General features: G+C 37.6%; 1 long non-coding RNA gene across 1 annotated transcript; it reads right to left on the bottom strand.

Moving 5' to 3' along the window:
• Nucleotides 1-15,430: 15,430 nt before the first annotated feature.
• On the bottom strand, nucleotides 15,431-16,385 carry LOC137786062 (uncharacterized). Its single transcript, XR_011077547.1, has 3 exons — nucleotides 16,292-16,385; nucleotides 16,139-16,189; nucleotides 15,431-15,965 (listed from the first exon to the last, which is right to left on the bottom strand). It is a non-coding gene; the product is annotated as an uncharacterized lncRNA (long non-coding RNA).
• Nucleotides 16,386-18,621: the final 2,236 nt, after the last annotated feature.

Genomic DNA, 18,621 nt, shown 5'->3' with positions numbered 1-18,621 from the left:
GTTTTGGAGACTTTTTCAGACAGTTTACCTCTTTAATTCTCACCCCTGGTAACAGCGGCCAGTTGTACGTTATACTCACCTCCTCCCTCCAAAGAAACCACCTGGCCTAATCCAGATTGGATTAGCCCTCCTTCCCTATTCTCTACCCATGCGGTCAACTGAGCTCCTCGGCCCGCTATCCCCCATAATCCACTAAAACCTCTTGACCCTCCTTTGTTGCTCCTCCCATAGGCCGGACAGCCCCTCGATGACGGGAGGAAACCGCCAGTTGGATCAAAGTGCCACTGTGACAACAGTCTGGAGCCCAGCTGTGATTGGCCGGGGGTTGCTTAAGTGAAATAGATGGAGAGGGATTTGAAGAAGGGGATTATGGATTAGCGGGATTCTGAGGTTTAGACCCTCTTTCTCTTTGCTTTCCCCACGACAGGTTTGTACTGAGAGTGGGTGTTAGATGTGTATAATACGAATTCAAGCGAGTGTGAAGGTCTTGAACATTTCTTTCTGACTGACTTGTGAACAAGGTGTCTGTTTCTAAAAAGACGTTCGTAATCGTAATCTATATGTTAAATCAAAAAACTACCTGGAATTTGTTTGAAATTAAGAGATTTAAGTGTGTTATACTACAGCTATTGACACTCCAGTTGTCCTCTCATCTCTCTGTTCAACCCCAAAGCCGAAAGAAGATTTTTTTGGGGGTTGTTTTTAGCTGCTGTATCAAAATCTGAGTATGCCATTAATTTACGTTTAACAATCAAATGTACTTAAGTGTTTTTGTATGTATTTTATTTTGTGTTTGGACGGTTTGTACTAGCTTCCTCTTTGTGGTAATGATGTTTTCTACCTCGTGTCCCAATAAAAGATAAAAATCTGCCGAGTCTTTTTCAGAAAATGCTACAGAATATTCGATCGTAATTAAATTGGGGAATAATTAATTGAATTACTTACTTACTAACTTAATGAAATTATATTAAGTGGAGATTTCTGGCTTTAAGTCTGAGAAAAAAATTTTGTTGAAAAAACTGATTTTAGAGATGCATCTTTAAATACATACATTTTGCAGACAATATATATATATATATATATATATGTATATGTATATATATATATATATATATATATATATATGTATATATATATATATATATATATATGTATATATATATATATATATATATATGTATATATATATATATATATATATATATATATATATATATATATGTGTGTGTGTGTGTGTGTGTGTGTTATATATGCATGTTTCATGATACTTACATAGTTGATAACTTACATTAAGACTTATTTGTGTGTATTATAAGTTTCCTGCATCACATCCAGGTCATGGCCCCGTTCTTGAAACTGCGTTGACTCAAATCCCTTTTCAACAGCCTCCAGCTATCATGTTTCACGAAGATGGTCAAATTAATGACAAACACCCCGACAGCGTATTTAAACGTCCATACACAAGAGCTAGGATTCACCAGCTAGAATTGAGTTGAACCTTCAGCACCAACATAGATTTCGGTGGAGAAATGCTGCCATCTATTGTTTTGCATTTCAAGTTGCATCCATTTAAATTCCCCTCGCTTCCCTCCAAGCTTTCAGTCAATTTGACTAACTCTTCTTTTTCCCTTTTTGTTGGCCTTTATACATGATTCACTTCCAATTTAATAAGGATTTGAGCTACACACAACTTGTCTTTTTTGGATACCGATGTTAAATAAGAGCATTTTGTCAACATGAGCACGAAAGACTGCCCGTTTTTACAGTGCTGTTCAACTTCACACCTGCTCATATCGGCCATACGAGCATAAAAAAGCAACAAGAAGGGGGAAGTGTCACTTTACTAATTAGAGGAAGTAAATTCAACGTTTGTCTTGAAGACGGAAATAAGTTCAGAGACCAGTAGAAGAATCAGAGAGTTGAGAAACAGCAATAAATTAAAAGAATACTCTCCGATTGCACCTTTTAAACATGAGACTAAGTGTGTTGTCAAAGCTAAGAACCAATAAGCTCTCTGATCTGCGTTTACCCATCATGCATTGGTCAGGCAGTGCGTGGAGAGCTACTGCGGCCGCCTCGTTCTCGAGAGGCCATTATTGACGTCAGAGCAACTTGGACACAAATCTACCCAGCATGCATTGCATGCCGATCACCGGTAATCGATTGTGTGCAGGACTGGCTCATCTCAACGAGCCTAAAGACACGTGTTGCTGGACCTTTGTAGGAAAACGCTGGACTCACATGAGGAGTAACTGTCCTCATGCGCTCATGGTGGTTATGTGCTTCTCATCAGAGGGTCAAACCTCCAGAGATCTGTTGCTGCTGTTGTTGCCCACATTCCCACCAACACACTTCTCGTCAAGGCCACACGAGCATCAAAAAAGCAACAAGAGGGAGGGGAAAGTGTCCCTTAACTAATTAGAGGAAGTAGATTCAATATTCGCGTTGAAGACGGAAACAAGTTCAGAGATAAGAAGAAGCAGAGAGAGGAGAGACGGAGAGGAACGATGGCTGAATCAAGATTCAAAACCTCTTTGTTTGTGATTCTGGTGCTTCAGTTTACAGGTAAGGAGACATCTAATGTGTTTATGACGACAGAGACATTAACCAATTCAGCCCCAACCCTCTTTTTAGGCTTCTGCTTGAAAATGACATACAAACTAAAATGGCTGTGTCTCTGCAACCACGAGAGCTATTTGAATAATCTTGGAGTTAATGAACAAGTATAAAGTTAAATTTTGCTCAGATGTGTAAATATCAGTCTATGTGTTCCTGGTTAAGAGGAAATGAAGATGGAACACAGTGTGCAATGGAAAGTTTTCAGGTCCGCCTAGAAAAAAAACACTTTTAGCATGATTTTCACCTTGAAATGATGCGTTCGTGAGTTTTAAACTTCTCTTAAATCCTACCTCAACGTTTTAACATATTTTTTGTGTTGTTTTACTTTGATAAAGTGAAGCAGAACAAAGTTAGAGAGGATTTAGTAGAAAAAAGTCAGGCGAGGACTCACATTTGGGCCATTTGAATTGTAACATGTACCAAACTATATATTTCACTTTTATATTACTTATGGTAATCAATACATCCATATACATCTTTTTTTAATGACTTATGATTTTTTTTAATGAATTATGAAGATTTATTTATTTTTTAATCAAAAAACAACCTATTTTTTCCCTTTAAAATAAAACAAGCACACAAATTAACTGGATGCACAGATTTTTTTTTTATCAAACTGTAAAAACAAACAAAAGTAAGCAGTATTTGTTCATTGTAAAGCAATAAAGCGATTCATGTTTCGGTGCTCTTTGGCTCATATCTCGCTGGTTCTTTGGTGTCGAAGGATTTGGAAGGCATGTGTGGAATCTGTTTTTAATACTTTCATGATTATCTTTCTGTTTGATTTTTTTTTTAATGGCTTACTGATTCTTATAGCAAAGGCTTTGGTGTTTAATTTGATGTACAACATCAATATATTATCTTGTGACCGCAATATGTTGTATTTGCAAAAAATACAAAAGTACCCATATATGGCTGCCATGGTTTTTATTAAAGAAGCTAATGTATTATTATTAATATTGTCACTTTATGACCTAACCCAAATTGTTTTTATTTCTCTTCACTCTTCTTCTTTCTCTACCTTCTGCAGCAGCAACAGGACAAGATAACCCCTCCTTCACTGTCAGAGATGGAGATGAAGTCACTTTGCCTTGTGACACTGAGAGTTATATTCGAAACTGTGACTCTATTTGGTGGAACTTCAGTGATTTAAGAGGCACGGGAGTACCACTTTTTATGGCTGGGCAGATTGATGATGGAGCCAAAGATAAATCAGACAGACTGAGTCTTTCAGAGGCATGTTCTCTGGTTGTAAAGAATGTCACAGATGAAGATGCTGGTCGTTATGACTGCAGCCAGATTATATCAGATTACGTATTATCTGCTCAGGTTGATCTGTCTGTTGTCACCAGTGAGTATTCACATCATCATGTTCTCAAACTGTCTGGTCAGAACAATATACTGAAACATTATAATGATGATGATGATGATGAAGTTCCTCTTCTTCCTCTCTCAATGTCTCCATCTTCACCAGTGACTGAACACGAGGACGCTGGTGAGGTGACGGTGAACTGCTCTGTGTCGACATATGAAGGATGTAAACACAGAGTGAAGTGGCTGCTTGAGGGTCAAGAAGTGGACAAAGACAACAAAGACTTAATGACATCACCGTCTTACTGCTCCGCCTCTCTGAAGTTTCACACATTGAGGTTTAATTCATTGATGTGTGAAGTGACTCCACTGGACAAAGTGCAGAAGTTTCCTTTCACAATTTCTGCCTCAGTTGATAAAACAGGTGAGAAGATTTTAAAGTTATTCACTTTTTTTCATCTATTGGAATTTTTTTAGTTTGTTGAGTTGTGTTCATCTGTTCAGGTGAAGACACAACAACAACACCACGACTAACAACAACACCAACAACAACAACACCCCGACCAACACATAAAACAGCTGAAGAAGACACAAAAGCAGGTGAAGCTGCGACGACCTCAGTGAAGATTCACCAGAACTACAATGTAGTGACTCATCCTTTAGTTTGTCTTTATCTAAAATCTTTTATCTCTTCAAATTTAACACATTTAAATGACATGTATTTCAGGGAAAAAAAATAAAACTTTAAATGTTCATGCTGATGTAAAGGAACATATCACAATTAATATGTAATTAAATACTAATAAAGTTTGTTTTAAGTCTAAAAGCTGTAATGAAATACTTCTTAATGTTTCCTCCTCGTTGCAGGCTGGTGGTTCATCTTTGTGTCTGTTGGATTAGCAGCACTCATCATAATCCTTGTGGCCGTCAACATGTGGGCAAGAATTAAAGGTGAAGAACATCCACATGTTGAAGCTCATGAAAGAGGATTTTTACTGAAACTAAAGTCCACTCTTTCTTTTGTCTCTTCAGAGAAGAAAACTCAGACGGATGAAATGGCTGTGAGTTTTGAACAAGCTAATAATGAAATGTTTATTCCTGCAGCTGCTTCTTGCTCTTCATCACATCCTCATCTTCAGGAAGCGATGCTCTGATTGTGTTGTTCCTCACAGGTGCGTTACGATGCAGGAGATGAAACAGTGGACTATGACAACATCGGAGCTCCTGATGGAGTTTGACCAGCTCGTCTGCCTCCGTCAGACTCACCGATCTGCTCGTCACGTCTCACATGAGCGCTGACGGATTGGAAACCAGCAAAATATAATCAGCTTTTATACATTTCTGTGAATATTTTTCACATAAATCTGTGCTTGTTGTGAAGAGTTTCATTATTCTGAACATTTAACTCTTGTGAACTTCCTTCATTTGTCTTCCAGCTGATCTTAACATTTACTGTTTTATTTCTTAAAGCTACAGCAGCTTGAGCTCAGCTTCACGTCTCTGTGAGCAGAAGAACTCATTTCAATCCTCTTTCATTCAGCATTCTCATATTAGTGAGGATGTGTGTGTGTTTCTATGTGTTTTCAGCCTCATTGGAGTCAGTAACTGTCTTCTCTTCATAACATCTGATCACTATATAATCTGCAAATAAAGACAGTTGTATTCTACACTGTGTTTTGTGATTGCTCATGTAGCAGCAGTGTCTTCATGCTAGTTTAATGTCCTGCCTCTACAGAACTATATAATATCAACACCCTTTAAAAAATGCCACCGACACCTAAATATAAAAATACTCTGTAAAAAGTTTGTGTTACTTCCTTAGTTTACCTCCCAGCACCAATGACACGAGCACACTCGCAGTGTCGTTCTGCAAATACCGTTTACTGTGACCTGCACTGTTAGACGTTGGCTGCAGTCGAATTGTCCTTTTTGGTGCCATCTATTGTTTTGCATTTCAAGTTGCATCTATTTAAATTCCCCTTGCTTCCCTCCAAGCTGTCAGTCAATTTATCTGAATACCTCCTCTTCTTTTTCAATAAGTGCTGTTACTTATTGTTTTGTTGGTCTTTATACATGATTCATTTCCAATTTCATAAGGATTTGAGATACTTTCACTTCTTTACAAAACGTGTCTATTTTGGATACCGATGTTAAATTAAAGCTGTACGCTGCCGCCCCCCTCGCGGGTAGGGGAGGGGGAGCTGCACTCATGTGATTGGTTGAAAATGAGGGCGACATCTGATTGGCTACGGGTATATCCAGTTTGAAAAAAGACATTTGTGAATCTTTGTGTGTGCATTTGTGAATCTTTCTACATACACATTTGTGAATCTTTGTGTGCATTTGTAAATATATTGAGACTGTTCTAAACCCATAAAGATCAGCTGTGAAAAGTTCAGCTGAAAGACAAATGAAGGAAGTTTACGAGAGTTAAATGTTCAGAATAATGAAACTCTTTTCACAACAAGCACAGATTTATGTGAAAAATAGGCACAGAAATGTATAAAAGGTTTTTTTTTGCGGCTTGTTTAAAATTAAATCCAACTGCAGATGTAAAAAAAAATAACACAACCAGCATTTCACTCACGAGATGGCCATAACCCTCTGTGTGAAAGGTGTCATCAGTAAATCTACCAGCAAGTCCGTTTCTTAGGCTGCAGCCTGAGATTCTAGCTTCTAGCTTCTTCTTCTCCTTTTTTTGTTGAGAGGAACGATGGCTGAATCCAGATGAATTAAAAACTCTTTGTTTCTGATTCTGGTGCTTCAGTTTACAGGTAAGGAGACATATAATGTGTTTATGACTACAGAGACATTAAAGAAGCTTCTTTATTCATATCAACAATGTTACTTTATGACATAACCTTCATTTAAAGGAGACAGACAAGTAGTCTGTTTGTTTCCCATTGAGGTGAATCGTGAGTTTAGTGAACTCTTAGAAACCAACAATGAGGAACATTCGCACACTGTTGTTGTGTCTAATAAAGAGGTATTGATCCATCTGAATTCAGACATTGTTCCTCTCTGTCTCTCATCTCTCTGCTTCTTCTACTGGTCTCTGAAGTATCTGGAATCAACACCAGAGACAGTTTAACACTTTTGGGGTTCAAACTGTCAGTGCGGTTACATGGATTCGAATTACTGTGTCTCTGCTAGCTCCCTGATGTCGCCAGCTAGCGCTGCTGCTAGTTCCCCGTTTGCTCTCCGCTAGGTCCCCGCAACCACCGAAGCCAGCGGGGTTCTCTCCATTATGAAGAGTGAAGAGGTCAAGCGGAGATGGCTGTATCACCACTACATGTAATGAAAACAGCGCCACCTATCGTATGGGATATGACATGCATTCAGCCAATGATTCGATTTATTCACTGCCATGTATATTCGGATAACAGCAGTTGCCCCGAAAGAGAGCATAGTCCGACTAAAGCAAGATTCGAATTAATACCATCATGTAAACGCACTGAGTGATAACTCAAAGTCACACGTTTCTGCCTTCAATGATCCAATCTGATGTAGCAACACACAAACTGTGTTAAGACTCACGTTGACCTACAAGCAAACCAACGAGGACATCATGTTCAGTCCTACGGTCGGAAAGAAGAGGACGCTCCCACGCATTCAAAATATTTCTTTTTTCAAACTGCATGATTGAAACAATAGAAACTTTTCTCCAACTGTAGAAAAAAAGATGATGTCCTCATTGTGTCTTTATTGGTGTAACAGTTTGCATGTTGCAAGAATTCATTGAAACAAAGCTTCAGTGAGGATAGCAGGTTGATTCAAGGTGACAGCAAGACACTAACCCCTGGACTTTGAGATTGTTACAGTCTGGCTTGCTATATAAGCTGCAGACAAATCAGGGCAAAGTATTTCGCTGTCTAAGTTGAAATGTTTGAGGAATTGTGAATTGCATTTTTATTCTATTTACCTGTGAACAATAATAACGTATGAAGAGACAAAATACAAAAATTAAAGATTTTCTGGATGATAATAAAGTGGCGGATTTCAAATTATCCTGAAAATATTATGGCAGTTTTTATCATGGTGAAACTTTATTGATAACAATGAAGTGATAGCTTCTACAATATGAAAGTGATAGCTACTACAATATAAAAGCGATAGCTCCTACAATATGAAGGTGATAGCTTCTACAATATGAAAGTGATAGCTACTACAATATGGAAGTGATCTATTCTATAATATGAAATTGATAGCTTCTACAATATGAAAGTGGTAGCTACTACAATATGAAAGTGATAGCTTCTACAATATGAAAGTGATAGCTACTACAATATTAAAGTGATAGCTTCTACATTATGAAAGTCATAGTTACTACAATATTAAAGTGATAGCTTCTACAATATGAACGTGATAGTTACTACTATATAAAAGTGATAGCTACTACAATATGAAAGTGATAGCTTCAACAATATGAAAGTGATAGCTTCTACAATTATCGAGTCATTACTCAAATCATACCTTTTGTGTTGGAGCAGGTGTGTTATTAAATCTCTCGTAGATTGTTGCATCATTTGGAAGCTATATAAGCTGCAGACCCTCACCAGCTGAGCACAAGTGCAAGTGGACTCACAGATACACTCGCAGATCTACTCGCAAATTCAGGTAAGATGATGAAGAGTTGCATTGAAGGAGCAGTTGAGCTTTTTATTAGAAGTACTTTTTGACGACACTGCTTTGCTAACCATATAATCTTGTTGTTATCAGAGCTGAGAGCCATGACGGTCCTTGCTGTGCTCGTCCTTGTTGTTTTCAGTAGTGAGTATATGATAACAAATTACCATTATTCATTTTTGGAGCATGAAAAAGTATTTATTTTAAAGAACTGCATGCCTTGCTCCAACTATGTAATAGTATAATGACCTACCATTTCAAATCAGGCTGAAATATGTTGAGCTGTTCTTCAAACTGAGACAGAGACTCTCGATATAGTCATAAAAGTTGTTTATGGAGCTCCAGGCTGTTTGTCTTGACCGCATGTACATGAACTGTTAGGCTTTAAAACTGATAGCTGATAGCTTAAAATAGTGTTAGCTTAAAATAGTGTTAGCTTAACGCAGCAAATCCCAGCACGCAACATATTTTTCGCTGCTCTCTCTCTCTGTCCACTGTGTGCACGCCTGTGTGTGTGTGTGTGTGTGTGTGTGTGTGTGTGTGTGTGTGTGTGTGTGTGCGTGTGCTCACCTGTGTGCGCGCCGTGTCCGTGTGTGTGCTCTGTGCGCGCTCGTGTTGGGGGCTGAACTCTGCTGCTTGCGATACAGAGCAGAGTTTTAACGCGACCATTGTGGTTGATAACATTTTTATTTATTTATTTATTTATTATGACTAATTTTCTTTTTTTTTTTAAACACGTCTTGCGGGCGACTTAGGTGGTACCTGATGCAGGAGGAGCTCATAGCCAACTTGGAGCAGTATATGGACGATCTGGAGTTGTAAACAGGAAAAAACTGAATCCAATGAACACAATCTTAAGATCCACAAAAAGTGCTTCATGTTTTAATAATGTGAAAACAAAAAATCATTAGTATTTTGAGTTGAAATTGTCTTAAACTATGTATATTCAAATGATTAAAAGAAAAGATGAATTGGAGTGTTGGTCTGCGAACAGACACTGTGTTCTCTTTCTATACTATGAAAATAAATGCACAACATAAACTTGTGAGTCTGTTGTTTTTTTAAAAAGTCCTGGGGAAGTTTTAAAGAGTGTTGGTGAGGTCTGATGATGCCAAATGTTTCATGAAATGAACAAAAACGTGAAAAACAGCAAATACATTGTGGTTAAATGGGTAACAAACACTAGAAAACTTGGTTACTCGTGGACATGAATAAATGGTTCAAACCTTTTAAATCTGCTTTAAAAGAAGTATATTTTCTTCATCGTTTCATACATAAAGATGAAAACTAACATTTTTTTCAATTTGATAAGAATTTGATAGTGCCACCTGGTGTACACATAGAGCCCCTACATCAAATATATCTTAAGTATTCATGACAGAAAAAAGAAGTGGCTGGCTGTCTGGGAGTGATATGCTGGTTGTGTTACTTTTTTACATCTGCAGTCTGCGTGTTGAGTGGGTCGGTCTTACAGTAACTCCTGGGACACTTTTTCCCCCAGTCCATCCATGATGTGGACTAAACAACACTGAAGGCCTCGTTTGAAAACAGCTTATTAAAGAAGGAGACATATAATGTGTTTATGACTACGGAGACATTAAAGAAGCTTATTTATTAATATCAACAATGTTACTTTATGACCGAACCTTCATTTAAAGGAGACAGACAAGAAGTCTGTTTGTTTCCCATTCAGGTGAATAGTGAGCTTAGTGAACTCTTAGAAACCAACAATGAGGAACATTTGCACACTGTTGTTGTGTCTAATAAAGAGGTATTGATCCATCTGAATTCAGACATTGTTCCTCTCTGTCTCTCATCTCTCTGCTTCTTCTACTGGTCTCTGAAGTATCTGGAATCAACACCAGAGACAATTTAACACTTTTGGGGTTCAAACTGTGAAAACTCAAAGTCACACGTTTCTGCCTTCAATGATCCAATCTGATGTAGCAACACACAAACTGTGTTGAGACTCATGTTGACCTACAAGCAAACCAACGAGGACATCATGTTCAGTCCTACGGTCGGAAAGAAGAGGACGCTCCCACGCATTCAAAATATTTCTTTTTTCAAACTGCATGATTGAAACAACGGAAACTTTTCTACAACTGTAGAAAAAAAGATGATGTCCTCATTGTGTCTTTATTGGTGTAACAGTTTGCATGTTGCAAGAATTTATTGAAACAAAGCTTCAGTGAGGATAGCAGGTTGATTCAAGGTGACAGCAAGACACTAACCCCTGGACTTTGAGATTGTTACAGTCAGGCTTGCTATATAAGCTGCAGACCCTCACCAGCTGAGCACAAGTGCAAGTGGACTCACAGATACACTCGCAGATCTACTCGCAAACTCAGGTAAGATGATGAAGAGTTGCATTGAAGGAGCAGCTGAGCTTTTTATTAGAAGTACTTTTTGACGACACTGCTTTGCTAACCATATAATCTTGTTGTTATCAGAGCTGAGAGCCATGACGGTCCTTGCTGTGCTCGTCCTTGTTGTTTTCAGTAGTGAGTATATGATAACAAATTACCATTATTCATTTTTGGAGCATGAAAAAGTATTTATTTTAAAGAACTGCATGCCTTGCTCCAACTATGTAATAGTATAATGACCTACCATTTCAAATCAGGCTGAAATATGTTGAGGTCTTCTTCAAACTGTTTGTGTGTCTATTCAACAGGCTGGCAAGCCAATGTTTTGGATGCTAAGCTCAATGCCGACTTGGAGGAGCATATGGATGCATGGCCCAACTACAAAGAAATGTATACCGAGATCCAAAAGGAATTGAAGCTGCTTGAACAGGAGTTGGGCACCGACCTAAAGTCCGGAGACCATGATGCCCTCAAAGCCACCTTGATGCAGGAAGGTGAGGAGCTCATAACCGTCATGGACCAGTATACGGATGCATGGCCCGACTACGATGACCTGAAGGCCAAGATCCAAGAGGGAGTGGAGCTGGGCACCGACCCAAAGTCCGTAGACCAGGGGTCTATTTTGAGGTACAAAAAAATCCGAAGGGCTACTTGTTTGACACAAACTTCCTGAACAACAAAGTTGCGCAGATCCCCTTTTTATTATACTATATGTGAACTGTCTGATCACATATCAATGTTAAATATTCCTCACAATAATTATGAACAATTTACACAACAATGATGGTTGGAAAAAAAAAGGTTTATCACAAAAATTTAAATAAAGTTATATCTGTGCAAAAAAATTACTGATATTTAGTTACTACTAAATAGCTCATTGTGGAAAACAATAAGCTATTTTTTTTTGCAAAACAGAATAAGTGCAGATGTGTGAGCATCAGGTTGCATCAGTGGCTTACTGAGCTGCTTTCCTCTACACATCTTTTATAAACGGGGTTGTAGATTTGATACCTACTCTCAATTCATGCTTAATGAGCTGAGCTCTGTTTTCTGATGAGAGACGCAACAGCAGAAAGACCTCACAGAGATCTCATAAAGATCGGCTTTTGGCAAAATGCCATGAATCGGCGAGTCTTGGCTGTTATCCAGACAAACTTGTGAACATCGATAGTTTTATAGTTTTGGCGCTGACTTGGATGTGTGATGTTTTGATGAGTGATGTTGATGCTTCATGAGAGAGTGAGACCATGAATGTGCAAACTGATTGATGCCCTTGTGTAAAATGTATGTGTGTGCAGTGTGAGGTGTCTTCCCTACACTGTGATTATTGTCTCCTGTTTCTTTTATATGTATGTGTGGTGTATGTATGTATGTATGTATGTATGTATGTATGTATGTATGTATGTATGTATGTATGTATGTATGTATGTATGTATGTATGTATGTATGTATGTATGTATGTGTATGTATATATGTATGAATATGTATATGTATATATATATATATATATATATATGTGTGTGTGTGTATATATATGCATATATGTGTGTGTATACATGCGTATGTGTCTGTATATATATATATATATATATATATATATATATATATATATATATATATATATATATATATATATACATGCAACTCTTTATTTATCCATTGTTGATGTGTTGGCGAACTGTTATGTATTGTCAGCTATGGACTGTAGTTTATTGCCTGACCTTTTCCTTTAGGACACTCAGCCTGTACATTCTGGCAGGGGGACGGGCGATGGAAATCAGCCTTGCGGCTGGAATTGGGTGCATTTACATTTTAATTTGAAGTGTTCATTAATGTACATTGTCCCTCTTGAGCAAATAAACTTGAACTGAATTGAGTCGCGCATGCGCAGCAGCCTGTTAACGACGTACGGTAAACTTTTAAAATCAGCATTTCCTCTCGCGCCCAGAGACTCTCGATATAGTCATAAAAGTTGTTTATGGAGATCCAGGCTGTTTGTCTTGACCGCATGTACATAAACTGTTAGGCTTTAAAACTGATAGCTGTTAGCTTAAAATAATGTTAGCTTAAAATAGTGTTAGCTTAAAATAGTGTTAGCTTAAAATAGTGTTAGCTTAACGCAGCAAATCCCAGCACGCAACATATTTTTCGCTGCTCTCTCTCTCTGTCCACTGTGTGCGCGCCTGTGTGTGTGTGTGTGTGTGTGTGTGTGTGTGTGTGTGTGTGTGCGTGTGCTCACCTGTGTGCGCGCCGTGTCCGTGTGTGTGCTCTGTGCGCGCTCGTGTTGGGGGCTGAACTCTGCTGCTTGCGATACAGAGCAGAGTTTTAACGCGACCATGGTGGTTGATAACATTTTTATTTATTTATTTATTATTATTATTATTATTTATTATCTTCTAATTTTCTTCTTTTTTTTTAAACACGTCTTGCGGGCGACTTAGGTGGTACCTGATGCAGGAGGAGCTCATGGCCAACTTGGAGCAGTATATGGACGATCTGGAGTTGTAAACAGGAAAAAACTGAATCCAATGAACACAATCTTAAGATCCACAAAAAGTACTTCATGTTTTAATAATGTGAAAACAAAAAATCATTAGTATTTTGAGTTGAAATTGTCTTAAACTATGTATATTCAAATGATTAAAAGAAAAGATGAATTGGAGTGTTGGTCTGCGAGCAGACACTGTGTTCTCTTTCTATACTATGAAAATAAATGCACAACATAAACTTCTGAGTCTGTTGTTTTTTTAAAAAGTCCTGGGGAAGTTTTAAAGAGTGTTGGTGAGGTCTGATGATGCCAAATGTTTCATGAAATGAACAAAAACATGTGAAAAACAGCAAATACATTGTGGTTAAATGGGTAACAAACACTAGAAAACTTGGTTACTCGTGGACATGAATAAATGGTTCAAACCTTTTAAATCAGCTTCAAAAGAAGTATATTTTCTTCATCGTTTCATACATAAACATGAAAACTAACATTTTTTTCAATTTGATAAGAATTAGTGCCACCTGGTGTACACATAGAGCCCCTACATCAAATATATCTTAAGTATTCATGACAGAAAAAAGAAGTGGCTGGCTGTCTGGGAGTGATATGCTGGTTGTGTTACTTTTTTACATCTGCAGTCTGCGTGTTGAGTGGGTCGGTCTTACAGTAACTCCTGGGACACTTTTCCCCCCCAGTCCATCCCTGATGTGGACTAAACAACACTGAAGGCCTCGTTTGAAAACACTTAAAATATTGAAATAACATTTTTTTTCATTTTTTTCAATCAACACTTGAAATGATGCAGACACTTGCAAATGACACAGTAGAACAAAATGTAAACGAAACTTTCAAAATATTGAAATGTTTAAAAAATATTGAAATATTTCAACATATTGAATTATTTCAAAAATAATAAACTTTTTCAAAATATTAAAATATTTTTGAAATATTTAATTATTTTATGTATTGAAATATTTTAAACTATAAAAATATTTTTTTGAATATTAAAATAATATTAAAATATTGAAATATTTTGAAATATTGAAATATTTTAAAATATTTTTGAAATATTCCAATATTTCAACTCAGGCGAAAAAGCAAATATTCGCAATGCTTTGTCGCTGCCGCCCCCCTCACGGGTAGGACAGAGGGGGGGGGCTGCACTCATGTGATTGGTTGAAAATGAGGGCGACATCTGATTGGCTACGGGTATATCCAGTTTGAAAAAAGACATTTGCTACTCGAGCCACGGCAGGGGAGTCTCTAAAGTCTCAAAAAAGCAACTTGTAAATGTGGAGCCACAAATGCAGTGCGATCCACAAATAAAAACATACAAATTTAGAAATATATTTGTGATTTTTTTTTCATATATAAAATCATTTGAATGTATATGTCAATCAAATATATTTGTGAATTGTTCTGTGTGCATCTGTAAATCTTTATGCGCATTTGTAATTCTTTGTGCGCATTTGTGAATCTGTGTGCGCATTTGTCCCAGGAGTTACTGTCAGACCGGCCTTCAGTGTTGTTTAGTCCACATCATGGATGGACTGGGGGAAAAAGTGTCCCAAGAGTTACTGTAAGACCGACCCACTCAACACGCAGACTGCAGATGTAAAAAAGTAACACAACCAGCATATCACTCCCAGACAGCCAGCCACTGCTTTTTTCTGTCATGAATATTTTAGATATATTTGATGTAGGGGCTCTATGTGTACACCAGGTAGCACTAATTCTTATCAAAGATATCAAAAATTTAGTTTTCGTCTTTATGTATGAAACATTGAAGAAAATATACTTCTTTTAAGGCTGATTTAAAAGGTTTGAACCATTTATTCATGTCCACGAGTAACCAAGTTTTCTAGTGTTTGTTACCCATTTAACCACAATGTATTTGCTGTTTTTCACATGTTTTTGTTCATTTCATGAAACATTTGGCATCATCAGACCTCACCAACACTCTTTAAAACTTCCCCAGGACTTTTTAAAAAAAAAAAAAAAACAGACTCAGAAGTTTATGTTGTGCATTTATTTTCATAGTATAGAAAGAGAACACAGTGTCTGTTCGCAGACCAACACTCCAATTCATCTTTTCTTTTAATCATTTGAATATATATATAGTTAAAGACAATTTCAACTCAAAATACTAATGATTTTTTGTTTTCACATTATTAAAACATGAAGCAGTTTTTGTGGATCTTAACATTGTATTTATTGGGTACCCTGTCGCTCGCGGGCACCCTGTGGCTCCCGGGCACCCTGTCGCTCTCGTAAACTCTGTAGCTCCCGGGCCTCTTAGCGCTCAATGGCACGCTGTCAGGCACGCTGTCGCTCGCGGGCACTCTTGGTGCCCAGCCTCTGTTTAAGCAGCGCCACTTTCTTTTTGAACCTGCTAAACATGTCCACGTAGTCGGACCATGAATACAAAGGCGGCCCCATCTCGGCGTTGAGCTCCTCATCCACCTTCTTCAATTCGGCTTTGAGGGCCTCATGGTCTATGGCCTTTGGATTGTTGGGCGGCTTAGCATCCAAAACGTTGGCTTGCCAGCCTGTTGAATAGACACACAAACAGTTTGAAGAACAGCTCAACATATTTCAGCCTGATTTGAAATGGTAGGTCATTATACTATTACATAGTTGGAGCAAGGCATGCAGTTCTTTAAAATAAATACTTTTTCATGCTCCAAAAATGAATAATGGTAATTTGTTATCATATACTCACTACTGAAAACAACAAGGACAAGCACAGCAAGGACCGTCATGGCTCTCAGCTCTGCTAACAACAAGATTATATGGTTAGCAAAGCAGTGTCGTCAAAAAGTACTTCTAATAAAAAGCTCAGCTGCTCCTTCAATGCAACTCTTCATCATCTTACCTGAGTTTGCGAGTAGATCTGCGAGTGTATCTGTGAGTCCACTTGCACTTGTGCTCAGCTGGTGAGGGTCTGCAGCTTATATAGCAAGCCTGACTGTAACAATCTCAAAGTCCAGGGGTTAGTGTCTTGCTGTCACCTTGAATCAACCTGCTATCCTCACTGAAGCTTTGTTTCAATAAATTCTTGCAACATGCAAACTGTTACACCAATAAAGACACAATGAGGACATCATCTTTTTTTCTACAGTTGTAGAAAAGTTTCCATTGTTTCAATCATGCAGTTTGAAAAAAGAAACATTTTGAATGCGTGGGAGCGTCCTCTTCTTTCCGACCGTAAGACTGAACATGATGTCCTCGTTGGTTTGCTTGTAGGTCAACGTGAGTCTCAACACAGTTTGTATGTTGCTACATCAGATTGGATCATTGAAGGCAGAAACGTGTGACTTTGAGTTTTCACAGTTTGAACCCCAAAAGTATTAAACTGTCTCTGGTGTTGATTCCAGATACTTCAGAGACCAGTAGAAGAAGCAGAGAGATGAGAGACAGAGAGGAACAATGTCTGAATTCAGATGGATCAATACCTCTTTATTAGACACAACAACAGTGTGCGAATGTTCCTCATTGTTGGTTTCTAAGAGTTCACTAAGCTCACGATTCACCTGAATGGGAAACAAACAGACTACTTGTCTGTCTCCTTTAAATGAAGGTTAGGTCATAAAGTAACATTGTTGATATGAATAAAGAAGCTTCTTTAATGTTTCTGTAGTCATAAACACATTATATGTCTCCTTACCTGTAAACTGAAGCACCAGAATCAGAAACAAAGAGGTTTTAATTCATCTGGATTCAGCCATCATTCCTGTCAACAAAAAAAAAGGAGAAGAAGAAGCTAGAAGCTAGAATCTCAGGCTGTAGCCTAAGAAATTGACTTGCTGGTAGATTTACTGATGACACCTTTCACACAGAGGGTTATGGCCATCTCGTGAGTGAAATTCTGGTTGTGTTAATTTTTTTACATCTGCAGTTGGATTTAATCATAAACAAGCCGCAGCACTGTCGTTGGGGTTCAAAATTCTCTCATTCAGTTCTGTTGAAATTGACTCTTATAACTCAAAGTCACACGTTTCTGCCTTCCATTATCCAATCTGATGCAGCAACAAACAAACTGTATCGAGACTCATGTTGACAAACAAGCAAATCAACAAGGACATCATGTTCAGTCCTCCGGTCGGAAAGAAGAGGACGCTCTCACGCATCCAAAATGTTTCTTTTTTCAAACTGCATGGTTGAAACAACAAACACATTTCTACAACTGTAGAAAAAAAGATGATGTCTTCATTGTGTCTTTATTGGTGTAACAGTTTGCATGTTGCAAGAATTTATTGAAACAAAGCTTCAGTGAGGATACAGGTTGATTCAAGGTGACAGCAAGACACTAACCCGTGGACTTTGAGATTGTTACAGTCTGGCTTGCTATATAAGCTGCAGACAAATCAGGGCAAAGTATTTCGCTGTCTAAGTTGAAATGTTTGAGGAATTGTGAATTGCATTTTTATTCTATTTACCTGTGAACAATAATAACGTATGAAGAGACCAAATACAAAAATTAAAGATTTTCTGGATGATAATAAAGTGGCGGATTTCAAATTATCCTGAAAATATTATGGCAGTTTTTATCATGGTGAAACATTATTGATAACAATGAAGTGATAGCTTCTACAATATGAAAGTGATAGCTACTACAATATAAAAGCGATAGCTCCTACAATATGAAGGTGATAGCTTCTACAATATGAAAGTGATAGCTACTACAATATGGAAGTCATATATTCTATAATATGAAATTGATAGCTTCTACAATATGAAAGTGGTAGCTACTACAATATGAAAGTGATAGCTTCTACAATATGAAAGTGATAGCTACTACAATATTAAAGTGATAGCTTCTACAATATGAACGTGATAGTTACTACTATATAAAAGTGATAGCTACTACAATATGAAAGTGATAGCTTCAACAATATGAAAGTGATAGCTTCTACAATATGAAAGTGATAGCTTCTACAATTATCGAGTCATTACTCAAATCATACCTTTTGTGTTGGAGCAGGTGTATTATTAAATCTCTCGTAGATTGTTGCATCATTTGGAAGCGATGACCTTAGCACAACCCCGCAGTCTTGTTTGTGACTCAATACTTAATATTTACTTTGTTTTGACTTAATCATCGTAATCATTCGTCAATACTCCCCATGTACAACAAAAACATGTTCTCATACAGCAAAGTATCGTGTTGAAGGAAAATGTTTTAGAGAATCATGTTGTCACGGC

The sequence above is a fragment of the Clinocottus analis genome, unplaced genomic scaffold, assembly GCF_023055335.1.
Source record: "Clinocottus analis isolate CAN_PGR_092001 unplaced genomic scaffold, fCliAna1.0.p SCAF_15, whole genome shotgun sequence".
Lineage (NCBI taxonomy): Eukaryota > Metazoa > Chordata > Actinopteri > Perciformes > Cottidae > Clinocottus > Clinocottus analis.
This window is presented reverse-complemented; position numbering and strand designations above follow the sequence as displayed.